This window comes from Gracilinanus agilis, chromosome X (genome assembly GCF_016433145.1).
Source record: "Gracilinanus agilis isolate LMUSP501 chromosome X, AgileGrace, whole genome shotgun sequence".
NCBI lineage: Eukaryota > Metazoa > Chordata > Mammalia > Didelphimorphia > Didelphidae > Gracilinanus > Gracilinanus agilis.
The window spans coordinates 67,494,828-67,507,418 of record NC_058136.1 but is presented as its reverse complement, the minus strand read 5'-3'; positions in this window follow the sequence as shown (position 1 = coordinate 67,507,418).

The following is a 12,591-nucleotide window of genomic DNA, read 5'->3' as shown; positions in this document are numbered from 1 at the left end:
AGAATGTCCTTCGATTGGGGAATGGCTGAACAAATTGTGGTATCTGTTAGTGATGGAATACTATTGTGCTCAAAGGAATAAAGAACTGGAGGAATTCCATATGAACTGGAAAGACCTCCAGGAAGTGATGCAGAGTGAAAGGAGCAGAACCAGGAAAACATTGTACACAGAGACTGATACACCGTGGTACAATCGAATATAACAGACTTCTCTACTAGCAGCAATGCAAGGGTCCAGAGCAAGGCTGAGGGACTGATGAGAAAGAAAACTAGCCACATTCAGAAGAAGAATTGTGGGAGTAGAAACACAGAAGAAAAACAACTGCTTGAACACATGGGCTGATACGGATATTATTGGGGATGGAGACACTAAATGATAACTCTAGTCCAACTATCAATAATATGGAATTGGGTCTTGATCAATGATACATGTAAAACCCAGTGAAATTGTGTGTCAGCTAAGTGGGGATGGGGGGCTTGGGGCCAGATGTGAAGTTCAAAAGAGCCAACAAACAAGGCTTGTTATTCAAACACCAAAACCTGAAGGGTGAGGGGCTGATTTCAATCAACCCTGCATCCCTAATCCTTGTGGGGAGAGTACTAGATGCAGGGAATTCTATAAGGGGCTAGGTTTTCCCTCTGATAAAGCTCTTTTTCCTTTTCTTTTCCTTTATTGTTTTGGGACTTAGGGAAATGCCCTTTTTGCAAACAACCAGACAGGCAATAACCTATTAGAACTTTGCAAAGACAATTTTTGTTTGCTAAATTGTGCCACTATGTACTTGGAAGTAGGGAAGAATGTGAATTATGGGATTTGATTACAAATCATACCACATAGATTTTTCCTGAGACTTTAGTACAAGGCGCCTAGGGAAGACATTGGAAACAGATAATGCAGGACCTCCTCACATTGCTAACGAGCAATCCAGGGTTTGGCCCTTGCCAATACACTGCAGTAGATTTAATGAAGGCAAGAAATATTAAAACTGGGAGGGGAAAGGAAGGAACATGGAAAGGGGTGGGAATTATCCCATTCCATTTTTTAAATAAACCCTTACCTTCCAGTTCCAAGGCAGAAGAACAGTAAGGGCTGGGCAGTGGGGGTTAAGTGACTTGCCCAGGGTCACACAGCTAGGATGTGTCTAAATTCATATTTGAACCCAGGACCTCACCTCCTTCTCTAGGCCTGGATGTCAATCCACTGAGCCACCTAGTTGCCTCCATCCTACTTCATTAAAGCTCTGATACCCTAACTAGAGGAGAACACATCACAATCAACCAATCAAAAGATCTTAGACTGTGAAAAATCTTTGAAAACCATTGGATGAAATGAAATGTTAGAAAGTCCACTCTGATGGGCTGGGAAACTTGGCCACACCTCCAGGAATCATCGAGAAATTATCAAATGATTGATAATAGAGAAGAATTCCAGAAATTGGAACCTGTAGCTTTCCAGCACATTCCTGAAGAAGAGCTACAGTGGGGAAGGGGAAAGTTAAGAGAAAGGACTCTGGGAGTTGGCATGAGGATGGCTCAGAGCAGTGATTCCCAAAGTGGGCGCCACCGCCCCCTGGTGGGTGCTGCAGAGATCCAGGGAAGTGGTGATGGCCACGGGAGCATTGATCTTTCCTATTTATTGCTATTAAAATTTAAAAAATTAATTTCCAGGGGGCTAAGTAATATTTTTTCTAGAAAGGCCAAGAAAGTTTGGGAACCAGTGGCTCAGAGCTTTTAAGACTATATTATTTTTTAGGATGCCAACTACTTGGGTAATGCTGTCCATTTTTTGCTTCAGGCTGTTTCTTATCCTTCCAAGAGATCTAATTTCATTCCCCCTCCCTCTTTTTTCCTACTCTTCCTTCATTTCTCCCATCCATTCTTAGAGCCCTTATGGAGAATCCATTTTTCCCCCTGAAATTCTAGTCGGGATCATTACAGAGTTATCTTTTTCCTCTGAGATTTCATATTGAGCATCTTCTAAACAATAGCATCTCTTATTATGGTGGATTTTTTTTCCGTTTGCTTATATCTTGAGCTTTAGGCCTTGGGTTAGGATTTCGTTCCAAGGAGAGACCAGGGCCCCTCCTACAGTCTTACACAGTGTGGCAGGGCCCAGCCACTTTCTCCCACTGCAGTCCTGGACTGAGACAGTATCATATTGCAGTTCTGTCCTTTTCCTGCTATACTCTGCAGGTTATTGGCCTGTAGTTTCTAGGTAGGAGGCTGCCAGGTGCCAGGTACTATCTTCTACAAAGTGGTCTGAAGCAAGACACTACACATAGCACTGGTCCCAAGGCCTGCCTGTCCACTGCCACCATGAGCCACCCACAAGAGCAGCCCCTAGAGCTATCAACAGAAATCAGATCAAGCTGGCTCTGGCCTGATCTCCTAAGGTAGGCCCTGTCTGGAAGCCCAACCCTGGCCCGCAGTCCAGAGCTAGACCCATTGTTGACTCCAAGCCCCGGCCAGTGTCACAGTCTTCAAACTTGGGGACTGGCCTACCAGAAGTCCCCAGCTTAGGGGCCTGACCTAAACCAGACAGAGCTAGCTTCTGAAGCCTCCCTGGCCAAAAGTGTTGGCCTTGTCTATGTCCTGGCCAGTCGTGCAGTCTGGTTCGGATCTGTAGGCTTCAGCTTGATTATGCTGGGCTGCCTAGTTTCCTGTGCAGTCACCTGAGTGCTGGAGATTCAAGCCTTCATCCCTGAGATTAGGGCTGGTTCTGTAGACCGATCTCCCCAAGCCGTGGAAGGATGGATGCCTCTACTCCCGATCAATGCTTTCCTCAGGTCCCATCTACTCCCCATGTCTTCGCAGCCTATTCTTTGCTGTTCGAAGAGGCTCCTCAGGGAAACTGGGCTCGCCTTGACCCTTTCTCATTGACATCCCAATCAGAAGCCTTGTACCTTCTCTGTTGCTATCAGGATATACAGATAGCTGCCTCAGTACCTCTGAGTGAGGAATCACTAATCAACACTTATATTCTCTTCATCCTCTGACTTTTAGAGAGGTTCCATGACATTGTGAGTAGTCTGCTGCTCTTGGAGCCATGAGAGATCTGGGATCAAATCCTACTCTGACACTTCTTGTATACACCTGGGTAAGGTCCTGAAGCCAAGGCCTCGAACTCCTCGAGCAAAGTCTCCTTTTTAAAATGAGGGTATTGAGAGGGTAGCTGGGTGGCTCAGTGGATTGAGAGCCAGGCCTACAGAAGGGAGGTCCTGGGTTCAAATCTGGTCTCAGACACTTCTCAGCTGTGGAACCCCGGGGAAGTCATTTAACCCCCATTGCCCACCCTTACCACTCTTCTGCCTTGGAACTAGTACAGAGTATTGACTCCAAGATGGAAGGTGAGGGTTTTAAAAAAAACTGGGTGAGGGGTTCCAAGGATGGGGGTGGGGTAGGATCAGAATGTGTCAAGAGCAAGAAGGAATATACACAGTATTGACTCCAAGATGGAAGGTGAGGGTTTAAAAAAATTAAAATGAGGGTATTGGATTTGGTGCCATCTAATGGCCCTCATAACCCTACATCAAAGATGGCTCATCTGACAACTTCTGTGGCATTATTTTATCATTCATTGAGAAGTCAGCAACTGCTTCTGCCTCTGTCTTCCTCACCTTCATTAATAGCCTTCAATGTGCATTTTCCCCTCCAAATGCATCCTTGTGTCTCCTTGCTCCTCTGTGTGGCATCTTGCCAGTCACCAACATCCTGACAAAGATCAAGTTTCTTTTGAACTTCACATCTGTAGATTTTCACTGTTTTCCCCCATCAAAGTCTCCCATTCAGTGGCGGCTGTGGCATCTTTTATGAAATGTTTTTAATGCTTCCTATCCTTGATGGTCTGGAGTGTGGAAAAGTGTTCCTTGAAGTCCCTTGAGTTCTTTCCAGAGTGGAAGCCAGACTACAGTGGGAGCATAGAGAGAAGACCCTCAGTTACAGCAGAAATAGGAGCAGTGTACACTCAGTGTAGATCCTTGCAAAATGTCCCCTGCCCTCTCTAAAGGTTGAAATTCTGAGTCTCATTTTGAGGATGTTTACCCTTTATCTTCTAAGGACCTCAGTTGAGAGCCTTTTTATCACCTCCTAACACCTTGGCAACCACACCCAACTTTCTATTTATTTTTAACAATTAGTTTTATCTACCCATTTACTTTTTTAAACCCTTACTTTCCATCTTAGTATCAATACTATGGATGGGTTCCAAGGCTAGGCAATGGGGTGAATTGCCCAGAGCCACATAGCTAGGAAACATCTGAGGCCAGATTTGAACCCGGGACCCCCAGTCTCTGGGTCTGGCTCTCAATCCACTGAGCCATCTAGCTGTCCCACCCCATCTTTTAATCAAAGATTTGTTTTATCTCCCAATGATCTTTATTTACCTTTGTTGGCCAACTGTCTTTTCCTTGTCCTTCCCTTCATGTCTTTCCTCCTCAATCCTTTTTCTTCCTTCAAATAGAGCCCTTCTCAGTTAAGCTAAGTTGTTCCTCTATAGCTTTGCCTCAAGTCGCCTTCCCTAAATTCAATATCTGTCTCTTCTCCATTGTTCCAGAACCTTCCAAACCACCTTCTCCATCTCCTTTTCCATTTTAACTGGTTCATGCCCACATATATCCTCCTGTTCTGTCTCCCACATCTCTCTCTCACATAAACCTGGAAAATCTCTAAGTACCCTTTGGATTTGTGGTTGACTGACTCAAATCAAGCATTAAGACACAGCTAGAGGTCAACCCAATGGGCAACTTCTCCACCATCACACATATCCTGCTCTAGCCACTACCTCCTCCTCTACTTCCAGCCATCCAGAAACAGGAAGAGTGAAAAATCAGGAGACAGCTCAAAACAACTTCTTATAACCAAATCAAGGCAAAATGACCAGTTTGGGGCCAACACTCTTGATGAAGAGTTAGGGATTCTTCTTAGGACATTCTTCCCAACACAACTCAAAATGCTGAACCACATCTCGACTTCTGCACTGACCCACTGGTTGGCCTCCCCAAACCTCCCTCAATCCTCTACTCACCAATTCATTCTCTATTCAGCTGTCCAAGTGATCTTTCTGAAACTCAGGTCTGACCATCTCACCCCGTTTCCCAAGAAACTCTCATGGCTCCCTATTACCCTCAAGATTAAATATAAATGGTTCTGTTTGGCTTTGAAATTCCTGCTAGTCTGAGATTCCCTTCAGGGTGGATTCTCACGGGAACAGGGAACAGATTACAAGCTTTGGGGGGTCTCCAACCTACAAGCTATTCCTAAAACTTGGGGTTCATCAGATCTCACTAGGCCACAAGTTTGGGGTCACTAGATTCCACGTCGACACCTTCAAAACTAAGATCAGATCTTACCTTCTGTGGGAGGTCTTTCCTAATTCCTCCCCCCCCCCCCAATGCTAGTGCCTTTGTTCAGAGATGAGGGCTCATCAACACTGCCTATGTTATCTGTACATAGTCCTTGACAACGTGTATCCCTTGTTAGACTGCAAGTTCCTTGATGACAAAGACATTTGTTGTCTTTGTATCCCCAGCTCTTAGCATAGTGCCTGATATAGAATGGGTTGGTAATAAATGCTAGTTCATCGACTAACTAAAGGATCATCCTACCTGATACCAAAAATCTAGAATGATTGAGAAATCCAAAATGAAAAGAAACCCGTGCCCTGAGTTCTGGCCCCTTCTTCTCCCCAACTATTACCACCGTGCACAGGAAAGAAATAATTTACATGATAGAGAAAGTGAGCACTGGGTATGAAATCAAAGAATTCAGTTACTTACTAGCTGTGTGGCCTTGGTCAAGTGGTCCTCCCTGTGGATCCCAGTTGCCTAATGTGAAAAATAAGAAAGCCAAGACTGACTAACAAATAAACAAACAAACAAACAAACAAACAAACAAACAAATAAATAAATAAATGAATGAATGAATGAATGAATGAATGAATGAATAAATGAATGAATAAGCAAATAAATAAATAAATAAATAGATGAATGAATGAATAAATGAATAAATAGGTGAATAAATAAACAAACAAACAAACAAATAAATAAATAAGTGACTGAGTGGATAAATAAATAAATAAATGAGCGTTTGGAATTCTAAGCCCCTTTGCCTTCTCTGTGCTTCAGTTTTCTCCTCTGTAAAATGAATTGGTTGATCTCTGAAAGGGGGCAGCCCTAGAAATCTGTCCTTACCTTTTCACCATTCAACAGTTTTATGAGGGACTCAAGCAAAGCTGGAGATTGGCGGGCGACAACAACTTGGGAGATGTAATGGATGCTGACAAAGTCAGAATCCAAAGAGGTCTCAGCAGGCTGGGGAAATGGGCTGAATTGAAGATGTATTTTTAATAGAAATCTTTTTTTTTAACCCTTACCTTCTATCTTAGAATAAATAGTATGTATCGGTTCCAAGGCAGAAGAGTGGGAAGGGTAGGCAATGGGGGTCAAGTGACTTGCCCAGGGTCACACGGCTGGGAAGTATCTGAGGCCATATTTGAACCTAGGACTTCCCATCTCTGGGCCTGGCCCTCCATCCACTGGGCTACCCAGCTGCCTCCTAATATCAATCTTATTTTCATTTCTGTTGACAAGTATAGGGTTTCAAATACACTCAAAAAAGACTAAGAAAAATCAAGGAAGAAATTATATTTAGCAAACAAAAATTTCGAGAGATTATAAAAGATTGAGCTCAGGCCTATAACTTCCATTATTTTACTCATCGTGTGTCCTGCTCCAAAAAGTGTACATATCAACTTGGGCATACGAATCCCCAACTGCCTTGGGTTTTCCTATCATTTTCACATTCTACACTGGAGGAACAACATGAATTTGTCACCGATATCATTGTCTTTGGCAATACGATGCTATTAACTGTGTCTATTATTCTTTTGGTAGTCAGTTAATAGCAAGGCACTACGTGAAGCTCTGGGGATACAAAAGAAAAAAGAAAGATAATCTCTGCCCTCAAGAAGCTTACAATCTAATGGGGGCAGGGACTTCACACCAAAGGAAGCTGAAAAGTCAGAGAGAGGGCACACAACAGGAGGCCATGATGCCCAGAGAAGGGAAGGAGCTTGTCTAAGGTCATACAAAGGATCCTCCATCTAAAGCTGGAAGGGACCTTTGAAGCCATTTAGTCCAACCTCTTCATTTTACAGAGGGGGAAACTGAGGCCCATGGAAGTGAAGAGACTTGCCCAAAGTCACAAAAGTATCAAGTGTCAGAGCCAAGATTTGAACCCGGGCCATCTGACTCCAAATCTGAAGCTCTTTCTGCTGCCCCCCCCATCACTTCTTACTCATTTGAGTTCTTCATATTCATATTTTTTCTTTTTTGTACTAGGATTTTGTGATTTGATCAATGGTATGGCATAATTTATATTATAATTTCTATTTATAACTAATAGCACCATACTGTGAAAAACAATGATATCGGTGACAAATTCATGTTGTTCCTCCAATGTAGAATGTGAAAATGAAAGGAAAACCCAAGGCAGGTGGAGATTCCTCTGGCCAAGTTGATATAGGCACTCTTTGGAGCAGGATGCACGATGAGTAAAATTATGGAAGGTATAGGCCTGAGCCCAATCTTTTATAATGTCTCGACACTTTTGTGCATTGATCAATGGCTCTCCAGTGGGAAAAAAAAAACTCCCACTAGCAATGCGAATCTGTTCCTTCTGGGAAACTCATAGTTTTCCGAGTTGTTTAGGGGTGCTGAGATGAAGTGGTTTAACCACAGTCACAGAACCAAGAAATGTTGGAGGCCACACTTGAACCCAGATCTTGCTGGCTCCGAATCGGGATTTCTATCCACTCTGCCATACTGCCACTCTTCCTATTTCTTCGTGGTCCAACAATAGCCCGTTACATTCGTCGGCGTATCATGATTTAGTCGACATTTTGCCAGTTGCTCCTATCCCCTGAGCCTGCCATCATTGATTCAACAATTTCCCAACTGATAAACACTCAGATTGTTTCCACTTTTTTGCCATTACAAATAACATTCATGACAATGTTTCTCTACAAATGGATCTTTCTTTCTTGCCTATGGCTTCACTGGGGAATCTTCCCAGTGGTAGAGCTACTTGGACAAAATGTATGCACATTTTTGTAACTCTTCTTCAGTGACACTGTCTTGCTTTCCAGAAAGATTGGGCTACTTCTCAGTCCCATCAACAGTTTGTAACCACAGCTCTGCCAGCATAGAGCTTTGTCTTTTTTTTTATGATCTTTGCCAATTTCCCAGAGGTCAGGAGGGACCTAAGTTTGTTTTAATTAGCATTTCTCTCCTCAAGATTTTGGACATTTGTTCGAGCGACTGTTGATAGTTGGTGCCTTTTTTTCTTTCAAGAACTATCTGTACATACCCTTTGATTGCTTATCAGTGAGAGAATGGTGTTTGCTCATAAATTTGTGTCCTTATAAATTGCGAGTGTCAGACTTTTATCAGAATTATTTGCTACAAAATCTTTTCCCCAGTTTTTCTCTTTCCTTTTTATTCTGGACGTGTTGCTTTTTGCTGTACCAACTTTTTATTATTATAATTTTTTTAGATAATCAAATACATCCATTTTATCTCATTATGTTCTGGAAGTCGCTAATTGTTAGGAATTTGTGCACTATTCACAGTTGTAAAAGCTAGAGCAAGTCATTGCTGGCTACGGTTTTTATGGTGTGCCTTTCTAAAGTTGTGACAGTCGCTCCCATCTTTGAAAAGCCTTCATTTGACCTGACTCTGCCATCTCTCGAAGCTATTATCCCATATCTTCTCCCCTTCACGGTCCACAATTCCTTGCTTCTACTTCCTCTTCCCTCACTTCCCTTGTAATCTAGCTTCTGACCTCATCACTCAGCAGAACCTGGTTTCTCCGAAGTTATTAAGGAGCTCTTGATGGCCAAGTCTAATGGCCTTCATCCTTCTCGAGTTCTGCCATCCTAGACTTGATTAACCACCCTCTTCCTAGATTACTCTCTTTCTTGACTAGCTCTTCTTACCTGTCTGACCACTTCCAAGGCTCCTTTGCTGATGGGCTCCATTATCCATAGAGATGAGCTCACTCCATGATCTTAATTATCATCTCCATGAAGGTGACTCCCATAACTCTAGAGCCAGCTCTAATCTCTCTCTGGAACTCCAGACTCTCATCACCAACTGCCTATGGGGCATTTCCAGTTGGCTATCCCATAGGCATCTCAAACAGATCTTGCTACCTTCTGGGAAACCATCCCACGTCCAGATGTCCATATTTCCATAGAAGGCCCCATCATCATTCAAGTCCTTCAGGTTGGCCACCTGGGCTAAATCCTGGGCCCTGCTCTCACTTACCTCACATAGCTAATCGGTCAGGCAGTCAGTAAGCCTTTACTAAGCACCTATTATGTGCCGTGCACTGTGCTAAGCACTGGGATGCCAAGACCAAAAAAAAGGCAGTTGATGCTCTCAAGGCGCTCCCAGTCTAATGGGGACAACAGCCTGTAGACGATTATTACAAACAAGAGAGAGGCAGGTTACATTGGAGATTATCAATACGGAGAAGACAGTCATATTAAGGAGGAATCAGGAAAGGCTTCCTGTACAAAGGAGGATTTGAAGTGGGAATTGAGGAAGTCATGAGAGAGATATAAGGAGAGAGAACCTTCTAGAAATGGAGTGTCTTATTTGAGGAATAGCAAGGAGGCCAGTGTCATTGAATCAAGAAGTACCTGTCAGGTATAAGAACGCTGAAAAGGTAGGAAAGAGCCCAGTCATGAAGGCCTTTGAATACCAAATCGAATTTTTTATATTTTGATTCTGGAGGTAATAGGGAGCCACTGCAGCTTATTGAGTAGTGCAGTGACATGATCAGAACTTGACAATGTGGGAATTTAGTATAAATAGTACTCACTTATTCAGTTTGAAAACTGATTCTTGATAGTAGCCCTGCTTTTGACTGGACCTGTACATGTGCCTACCTGGCATTCTGACAGGGGTCTGCCAAAAAAAGAAGTCCCAGAGTGACATTCCTGGAAGTCAGGACTCCAGGCCTGGGGACTAGAATTGAAGTTAAGCAAGTCCAATCAGAAACTTCAGTTAGGAGGGGAAAGGCTAGCTTTATAAGCAAGCAAGAAGGTTTTTTTTTTCTTCTTGGATTAGAGCTCCCTCCCTTTCTTTGGCCTTATTGTATTGGTCTTATCTTACTGGCCTATCTTGGCCAGTGGCCACTTGCTGGGAGAATGGAGCTGAGGAAACATGGCAAGATTTGGAGGCTTTTCTCTCTCTCTCTCCCTCCCTCCCTCTCTTGCTCTCTCTCTTACACTCAATTTTACTAATAAATAATTATAAATTTAATATACAATCTTAATTATTTTAATTATTACAACAATTGGTAGCTAATTCTTTGATTCTACCTCAACAATTTTTCCCATATCTATCTTCTACTCCTTTAGATCAGGCCCTCTTTGCTTCTTGTCTGTATTTTTGTAATAACCTCCTAATTGGGTGCAGCTGGGTGACCCAGTGGATAGAGAGCATAGCCTGGAGATGGGAGGTTTGGGGTTCAAATCTGCCCCCAGACACTTCCTAGCAGTGTGACCCTGGGCAAGTCACTTGAACCCCCATTGCCAAGCCCTTACCGGTCTTCTGCCTTGGAACCAATATACAATATTGATTCTAAGTCGGAAAGTAAAGGTTTAAAAAATAAAAAACAAAAACAAAAACAAATAAAATGGCAGCTCTTCTGCCTTGCAACAATACTTGGTATCAATTCTAAGATGACGTCCTAATAAATTGTTTTCCCTCCTTCTCTAAAAGGTCCTTCACACAGCTTCCAAAGAGATTTTCTTACACATCTGACTCTTTGGTTTGTCATTGAAAGACCTTCATAGATTGGCTCCAACCTACCCTTCTAGAGTTAATGAGTATCATTACCTTTCATGCTTTCTATGTTTCATCCAAAGTCGTTTGCACAGTCTGTTCCCCTTCCCTGGAATGCTCTCCCACTACATCTCTGCCTCTTGGCATCCCTAGCTTCTTTCAGAACTCAACCCAAGCTCAGTGGATTGAGAGCCAGGCCTAGAGACGGGAGGTCCTAGGTTCAAATCTGACCTCAGACAACTTCCCAGCCATGTGACCCTGGGCAAGTCACTTGACCCCCATTGCCTAGCCTTACCACTCTTCTGCCTTGGAGCCAATACACAGTAGTGACTCCAAGATGGAAGGTGAAAATTTTAAAAAAAAGCTCAACCCAAATCTCTCTCCTCCGGGAAGACTTTCCTTATCTCACTAGCCTCTTACCCTTCCAAATTACTGTGTATTCCTTTTTGTCACCCATGATTCAGACTGCCCATGAGGTAGTTTGGGCCTGCTCAGACATGGGTATGATGACTCAGATTTCTAAAAGGATCAGTTTCTCCCTTTGGTTCATTGCACCCACCTGGTATAAATCTAGGATCATCCCTAAAATAAAATCTGGGGGGAGGGGGGACAGCTGGGTAGCTCAGTGGATGGAGAGCCAGGCCTACAGACAGGAAGTCCTAGGTTCAAATCCAGCCTCAGACACTTCCAAGCCGTGTGACCCTGGGCAAGTCACTTGACCTCCGTGGCCTACCCTTACCACTCTTCTGCCTTGGATCCAATGCACAGCATTGACTCCAAGACGGAAGGTGAGGGTTTCAAAAAAATAAAATAAAATGAAATCTGGGTATGGTTTGGATTCCACAAAAGTAGGTAGCAGGATTCCCAGCCCCAACTAGTCACTTATCGTACAGTTATCGCATGGGGAATTTGACCCCACAGAAAATGCAGAAGATACCAAGTCAACCCTTCAATTAAACCACTTTAATGGATTCGCTTTCCCACTCACCTCAGCCATTTTCCCGTCTTTTTATCCTCCCTCAAGCCTCTCACTGTGTTCTCTCCACTTCCACCTTCTCAACCGAGAACCCGGCCTCATATTTCACTGAAAAAAGTGGCCAAGAGCTCCCTTTCCTCTCCTCGACTCACATCACTCAACACCTTTTGTTATTATCTCCTCTGGCATCTCTGTCCATTGGTGTATTGGTGAATGTTTCACAATCAGCTATTCGAGAAAATAAAGAATGTATGGCACTTTTAAGTTTCATCTTGGGGGGCGGGGCAGCTAGGTGGCTCAATGGATAGAGCACCAGGCCTGAAGTCAGGAGGCTCTGGGTTCCAATCTGGCCTCAGACACTTCCTAGTTCTGTGACCCTGGGCAAGTCATTTCACCCTAATTGCCTGGCCCTTCCCACTCTTCTGTCTTATGATTGATACTGAGACAGAAGGTAAGAGGCTTTTTTTTAATTTAATCTGCTTTATTAATATGTCCTCTAATGCTTTTTTAAATCCAGTCAGTCAACAAAAACAGCAATCCCTGATCTGAAATGTTTGTCCATTTCTGAGGTGTAAATGTCCCCAGTGAAGACTGAACAATTGCCCAGGAGCTTTCGCCCCCTCCCCAGGACATTCCTATGGAGCAGTGTCTCACAAAAAAAGAGGTAGTCTTCTCCTCACCAAAGAAAACCCAATGATCCCATTCCATCTCTTCTTCTCCAGAAGGTTGCTCCAGCCTCCATCCCCAGCTGCCTATCGGTTATCTT